This window comes from Pinus tabuliformis, chromosome 6 (assembly GCF_031772625.1).
Source record: "Pinus tabuliformis cultivar Carrire ecotype Pingquan chromosome 6, CPIR1, whole genome shotgun sequence".
Lineage (NCBI taxonomy): Eukaryota > Viridiplantae > Streptophyta > Pinopsida > Pinales > Pinaceae > Pinus > Pinus tabuliformis.
Genome location: NC_142292.1, coordinates 325,966,573 through 325,974,359, shown reverse-complemented (window position 1 = coordinate 325,974,359; position 7,787 = coordinate 325,966,573).

The following is a 7,787-nucleotide window of genomic DNA, read 5'->3' as shown; positions in this document are numbered from 1 at the left end:
TGAAATCAAGAGATAGAAATTTCTTCTATAACAACCCTGGTGAAAATTCCATGTAATACAAGTTAAAACAATAACCACGATTAATGGGACACTTATTCCAAGCTGATTGTTGGGCAAGACATCCTAGTGTGGGGTGTTCATTTGATTGTTTATGGCTAAGGAAATTGGAAAATGCAATGGCTAAAGCTTTGGAAAGGCAAAATGACATTTTTGGTACATTTATTTATGAAAATAATTGAAATTAGGAGAAAAGGAAGGTGAAAGGTCATAGGTTGCATGTGAGGAGGAAAATTAAAGAAAATAATGGAAAATGAAGAAAATAGAGGCCTCATTCATAAAAGGCTTTTGAGGATCAGTTGGTAACCTTTTTTCAGTTGAGTTTTGGAGCTCTCCCATTATTCTCTCTCTCTCTCTCTCTCTCTCTCTCAGCACTTTGGAGCACTTTGGCATTGGAGAAATAAAGGGAAAGAAGGCAAGAGGAAGTAAAGATCAAGCATGGAAAGGCGGATCAAGCAACTACAACAGGCTTCATTGCAGGTATTGACTTGCATGTGTATTTTCCTTGCTAGATTTGGCATGCATGGTATTTCATGTGGTTCTTTTATATCATGGCATGGGTTTTTCCAGGTGTAACAATGTTTTCAGTCTAGCCTTGCCATTTCCGGATAGTCATGGTGTGATGGGGTTCTCATGTTTTGGTTGAGTTGGATTACCGAATGGATTCATAGCGGAGTGGGGTGGATATCTGAATGATAGAGCACATGGCCTAGTGGTCACTGAACCAGGCTATGGATCATGGTAAAGCCACTGGGCTAGTGACCCCTAAGCGAGACTGTGGGTTATAGTAAAGCCAGGATTGTGTTGCCTCGGTGGGCCTAGGAATCATTGCCGGTGAATGACAAGATACATGGTAAAGCCGAGAGGTGGTTTTCTCTACGTTGTGCCTAGTAATTCCGAGTTTGGGATATGTGGTAAAGCCTGGAGAGTGGGTCTTGGTTTAGGGCCTAGTGATCCAGGTTGGGATTGCGGTAAAGCCTGAGAGACTAGGAGACAGGAAAATTCCTCACCATGTAGGTGGAGAAATTCGATGGCATCCATGCTTGTTTATCCTAGTGATCAGGTGGGGATCACGATAAAGCCTGTTATGATGTGTTCATTATGTTGGCCTAGTGATCCAGGATAGATTACGATAAAGCCCAGTTTCTATTGATGAGGGTGAGGTGGTATAGCCTTGGTATGCCCTGGTTGGTTCTTTTGGTTTAAGTCCCACATTCATGCTTGGAATATGGCGCGGGGATGAATGGCTGAAGAGAGATTTGGCTTAGCCATTCTATGGTTGGGTGGAACGTGGTAGTCCCATCTCCGTTGGTTTATTTCATTCATTAATGAGAAATTCATTACCTTGATTTTCATGTGTAAATGTACTTATGTATATGTGCATTTTATGGCTAATATGTTTATGATATTTATGTTGGTTATATATATATATATATATATATATATATATATATATATATATATATATATATATATATATATATATATATATAGATGTGTGTGTGTGTGTGTTTTATGAAAACAACTATGCATGGCTCTCAACGTGTTTTTACTTGTGAATGAATGGATAATGTATTTATGGCCTAATAGTTGATATTGTAGCAAATGACATAAGGGAACAATGGTTCATAGCAATTCTTAGATAAGTATGATATCCCTACACTAAATTCTGTTGTTTACACCTGTAGGTTACATGTTGATGATATGTTTGACGAAATCCATGTCATTGCTATTAGGGGTCTGCTTAAGGTCTTGTTCAACTTATTTCTTTGGCATCATTGTTTCCTTGTACTTTTACTGATTTTAAGCTATCACTCCATTTTGAGCAGTGATGTGGGCTCCGGGCTTGAAAAAAGTGGCTTAAATTCCGGGGTCACTGGAACAGAACTGACAATTTTAGTCTCTAGTCATTGGTAGCCAAGCCTGTGAGAGTGAATTTGGGTTTTTGGACACTCTCTTTCCTATAGCATGGGAGTGACTGAGGCCTAAGATGTCCATAACATCAGTGGGACCCAGGGACAGGTTGTCTGAGTGGCTGACTTGTCTCCTGAGGATTCTGAAGCTGATGTTGGATGACTGTGTGTGATGTTTCTGTTGATTCTACTTCCTTAAGGTCACATAGGAGGTCGAATCCAATCATAGTAGCCTCTCGTCTCATGTTTACCTTGGTTGGCTAGTTACTTGGGTAGATGTGGGAGGAGGGTGTTACATCTTCTACTATTCTGCAGAAATGAAAACACACAATAGAAACACATGCAATAACATGCAACCATTAAAACACAAGGAACACAATGATTTTACAGGGGAACCCAACTGGGAAAAACCCCTTCGCTACTTTGCATTAAATCATATGAGAATATGGATCAATTATAATGTCTTGATTCAATCCTGAAGCACACCCTTCATTGCAATTATGATCTCCTACTCTGAACAACACTTGGCCAATTCAAGCCTCAACCTTCCTCCTATTTCCTTGTGCAATATTGGAGGAAATTAGCTCCTAAATAATATGGAAATTCCTTATTTCCTTTTGCAATTTCTATAGGAAATTACCACCTGCTCAATGTAAAAGTCTGTACACTCAACTAGTATACAATTGCTAATTATAATGTGCCTTTCCTCCACTCCGACTAGGAAATTCAAATTCCATGCATGAATGAGTATATTTTTAGTAAATTGATTAGTTAATTGAGAGATCAATGAGTTAACAATTGTTATAACTACTCAATTGAACTCCTATTGACTCCACTAAAGACTAGAGCTTAGTTAACTGAGTTGAACTAACAGTAACTCCACTAGTTTGCTAAATTTTAGCAATCAAACCATGCACAACTCTACTTCTAGCCTATAACTTGAATTTACTAACTTAATTAGGATACAAAGCCATGTCACTCCAACTAACTACAATCCAAGTCATCCTGCTAATGTGGAAAATCGAATTTCTCCATTTGACTAAGGCACAAGTCAAATGAATACTTTTCTTACTACATTTTAACACTCCCTCTTAGCAAGAAAAGGGTTTTGCATAACCCCAATCCTACTCCTCTGTAGGAATGTATTGTAACACAATTAACACTCCCTCTCACTATTGTTGTTTCTATTGCAACAACTACAACTGAGAAGCATCCAAAATATTGAATCAATTGTGTCTCTGAGCTGTAATTGTCTCCTGAGTCACTAACTACTACTAGCCTGGAATTGTCGCCCAAGATCTGACTACATCAACTGACATTGATCCTTCTATTACTGAATATTGTGGGCCCCTGTAGCAAGGGTAATGATCCATGAGAAGAGTATACTACAACTGTTGCTTCTCTCTTATGGACCCTGCCCAAATATTTGTAACTCTAGGACTAAGGCTCTACATTGCCCCACCTCACTCCTAGAGGTATAGCTTCATACATGGAAAAATCTACCTCTAGATTGTAGATATTTTTAACTCGAACACCAATTTGTTTTACTTTTCTAGTAGAAACATGCTTCAGATATTCCTTCCCTCTACTGAACACCACATCATATCCTTTGTCTTCAAGTACAACTATAGAAACTAGATTTTTCTTTAGACCAGGCACATACATTACATTCTTTAGGTGAAGATGAGATCTGACTCCCTCTTAAAGGTGATAGTGATAATCCATTTGGTACTATATCTCCCATCGTCTCCTATATTTATGGGTAATTGTATATCCTTCTCCTCTATGATGTCAAAGAACTCATTATTTCTTGTCATATGATATGAAGCACCAAAGTATAGATACCACTCACTTCCTCTTACTATGCTAGGCATGCAAGCAATGAGGGTGAAATCCAACTCAAATTTTGATGTGAGAGCATCTCCTCTTGCTGTTGTTGTGGGCTCCTTACTGGATTTCTTGTGTGGACACTTGTTTGCATAGTTTCCATACTCATAGCATTGAAAGCATTTAATTTTACTGAGGTATTTCTTCTTGCCATGGTTTTGCCTAGATTCTGCCTCGCCTTGGGCCTTCTTGCCTTTGGAATTATTTCCTTTCCCAACTAGAGCACAATATTCTTCCTCATCAAATATGGATGAGATTCCAACTCTAGTGTTTCTTCAAATATCCATCTGCACCAAGTCAGACCAAAGTCTCTTCTAATTTGGGAGCTTCTCTCATCCATTAACTTAATCCTAATAGCTATTCCAAGACATTGAAAGACCAAGGAGTGCTAGGATCACTAGTTCAGATGGTGGCACAGTCTCTCCAACTCCTTCAAGTTCATCTCCGACTTGAGTGAATCTAGATAGGTACTGAACAATGGTTTCATTTTTTCCATTTGAATGTTGCTGAGATTATCTTTCAATGCCAATTTCATGGCACCATTGTTGCTTTCAAACTGCTACTGAAGCAAGAAAATTGATAGCTTGGAGACTTGAATGTAAAAGTACACAAGAGGTATTAAATAATTTATTAATATATAAAATTGTATATGTGATGAATGTTACAATGAGGATCTGCATTTATATACCTAAGCAGGTGTCCTTTCATGAATGGGCATGTCTTTTAGACATGTCTTTTCACTTAACTCAATGACTATTTAACCTAATTAACATTTGATTATTTAATATTTATATTTATTTTATTTATTTAGTTGTTATGAATTATATTCATAACATAGCCCCTTCCTTCATAAGCTTTGTCCTCAAAGCTATATTGTTGGCAATTGCCTTTGCTGTTGTCGTCTCGGCATATGGAAGGTGGAAGGTCTCCATCAATGGTGGCTCGCTAGTAACCCTATTTTGAGTCCAAGGTTGTCTGCCCCCCCTTTTCTTTCTCCTTTTTTTTTTATTTTTTATTTAAGAATTTTTATTTTTATTTTTTAAATAAGTTTTTTATCTATATATATATATTTTCATATATATATATATATATATGTGTGTGTGTGTGTGTGTGTGTGTGTGTATATATATATATATATGTATATATATATGTATATCTGTCTATATATATATCTATCTATCTATCTATCTATATATAGATATATACATATATATATATATAGATATATATATATATCTATATATATATATATATATATATATATATATATATATATATATATATATATATATATATATATATATATATATATATATATATTATAAAGTTATAATATATATTTATTATCATATAACTTAATGTGTATATTACTTATAAGTATTTTCGCTTTACTACATTACCTAATCTACAACACCGAATCGACAACAGTCATGATGCTTCGCTGATCATTTGACACATTTGTGATAGCGTGGACTGAGGACAGCGATGAACGGTCAGACGGGTAGCGACAAGGGACAGGGAGTGTTGATGTGGACGGCGTGGTTCAAATTTTGAATGGAGAGAAATGGTGTAGTGACAGGGATGTGTGTTTGGTAGAGGAACTGTACAGTGCATGGGCAAAGGAGATAGACCGCATAATGACATAGCGTGTAGGCTAATTTGCTAATGAGGACAGGCAGTGTCGAGGTCGAAGGAGGATGAGCTACGTTGTGGTGGTAACGGACAGACCGACGACTGCAGATTGATCTGACGCGATGTCGCCACCATAAAGCCCATGTGAAAACATTTCAGTATGTTAGAAGATAAGGCGTCTATTACTCCAACATGACTTGAAATTACGTGCTCAGTGTACCCATCCCTGTTTTGTTGGGAAGCGTAGAGTAAGTTTACTAAACCCACCTCAAAGTCTACATCCTTAATATCAATGCATACTCTGTCAATGACATCAAGTACTCGCTCGTCCCAGACACACACCAAGAAAGAGGGGTTTTTAACGTAGATGTGGTACGCTTTAGCCAAGATGCCCACAGAGAGTTTAACCCATTCCTTCGCATTATCAGGTGAGATAGGGCAACCTTCTACGAGCTCGACCATCAATAAAGAGCCCTATATCGAACTTATGAGCTCGATTTCGTCTTCAAGGACTGATTTCAATTCACGGAGATTATCCAGCAAGTCTGAATCTTCAAGTGTCTCATTTAGCTCTTGAGTTAATAAGGAAGTGATTGCGCTCCTGAGATCCTCGTTTGTTGAGATATAGCCAAAGGTTGGCCAGCGTTTGTATTTGTTAATCCATGTGGACATTTGTGATTTAAGATGGAGATTGGGCATCAACAGCTCGTCCGGGCCTTCGAGAGGAAAGGTGTTGGTATTCATTCTGCGAGTGCGGAGGGCCTGAAGATCACATGTTTCTTGCGATGAGGGGGCGATGACAGGTTATCTCATGAATGCTCCGTTGATGGGGCAAAAAAGGTGCCTAGGCACTCTTTACTCATGTTGCCGAGGAGGCCGAGGCATTTCTCTCTCTTCGTTTTGATGATAGTGATGTCTTGAGTGTTGATGATGGTGATGCCTTGGGTGTGTATTTGTATTTGATGATGGTGATAACCAAGAGTTCCCATCGATATCTAAGTAATCACTTTGATTCTTAATAATAGTTGCCTGTGATTTTTCAATGCGGTCGTATCATGGAATTTTATTCTTCAAAACATTTGCTTCTTCTAATTCTGATATCTGTTCATATTCTTGTTTCCCAAGATAGTCCTCATCCACATCATCTTCATCTGTATCATTTTCATTGCCATTAAGATCAACATTTTGATCAAATTCTTCTTCTTTTTCTTCTTCCACATTTTCCTCTCGACATGCTTTAATTTCTACAATTGATTTTTTCAAATGCTGAAATGCTTCTTGAATTTCACTAAAATGTTCGATGCATTCAGGACGTCAGCGTAATGGCACATTGTGTGACGAACAACGTTCAAAGACTCACATGATTATATCGTGTGCCATGGATCTGATACCAATGAAGCATAAAAACTGCTACAGAAGCAAGAAAACTGATAGCTTGGAGGCTTGAATGTAAAAATACACAAGAGGTATTTAATAATTTATTAATATATAAAATTGTATATGTGATGAATGTTACAATGAGGACCCGCATTTATATACCTAAGTAGGTGTCCTTTCGTGAATGGGCATGTATTTTAGACATGCCTTTTCACTTAACTTAATGACTATTTGACCTAATTAACATTTGATTATTTAATATTTATATTTATTTTATTTATTTAGTTGTTATGAATTATATTCATAACAATTTTCCACATTGTATAAGAATTCTGCTTTCCATGCAAACTCACAACCACATCGTATTTGACTCCCTCCAAGATAATTATCTTCGCTTTTGTTGTGTCTTTCTTCCACCAAGCCAATTGTTGTGCATTTGATGTTGTTGGTTTTGGAATATCAGTTTTTGTGCACTCTAATACTCCATTGTCAACCAACGCAACTTCCATTCCGTCTTCCAAGCTATGAAATTGGAAGTGGCCTCCAATGCATACTAAAGCCTTAATCCATACAAGGACATTGTTCCTACATTGAAGAAATACCTACACCACAAATATGTTATTCAAAATTTCTTGATAGATGATTAGGAACCTGGTTTATATGTAGATTTTTATTGCTCCAATACCATGTAGAAATTTCAAGAAATTTGTTATCTCTAATGAAATTGAATTGAAATAAAGAGACATAAATTTCTTAAACTATTGTGTAGAAAAGAAAACACACGATATAAGCACATTAAATAGCATGCAACCATCAAAACACAAGGAACATAATGATTTTACAGGGGAAACCAATTGGGAAAAACCCCTTCACTGCTTTGCATTAATTCAGATGAGAATATGGATCAATTACAATGTCTTG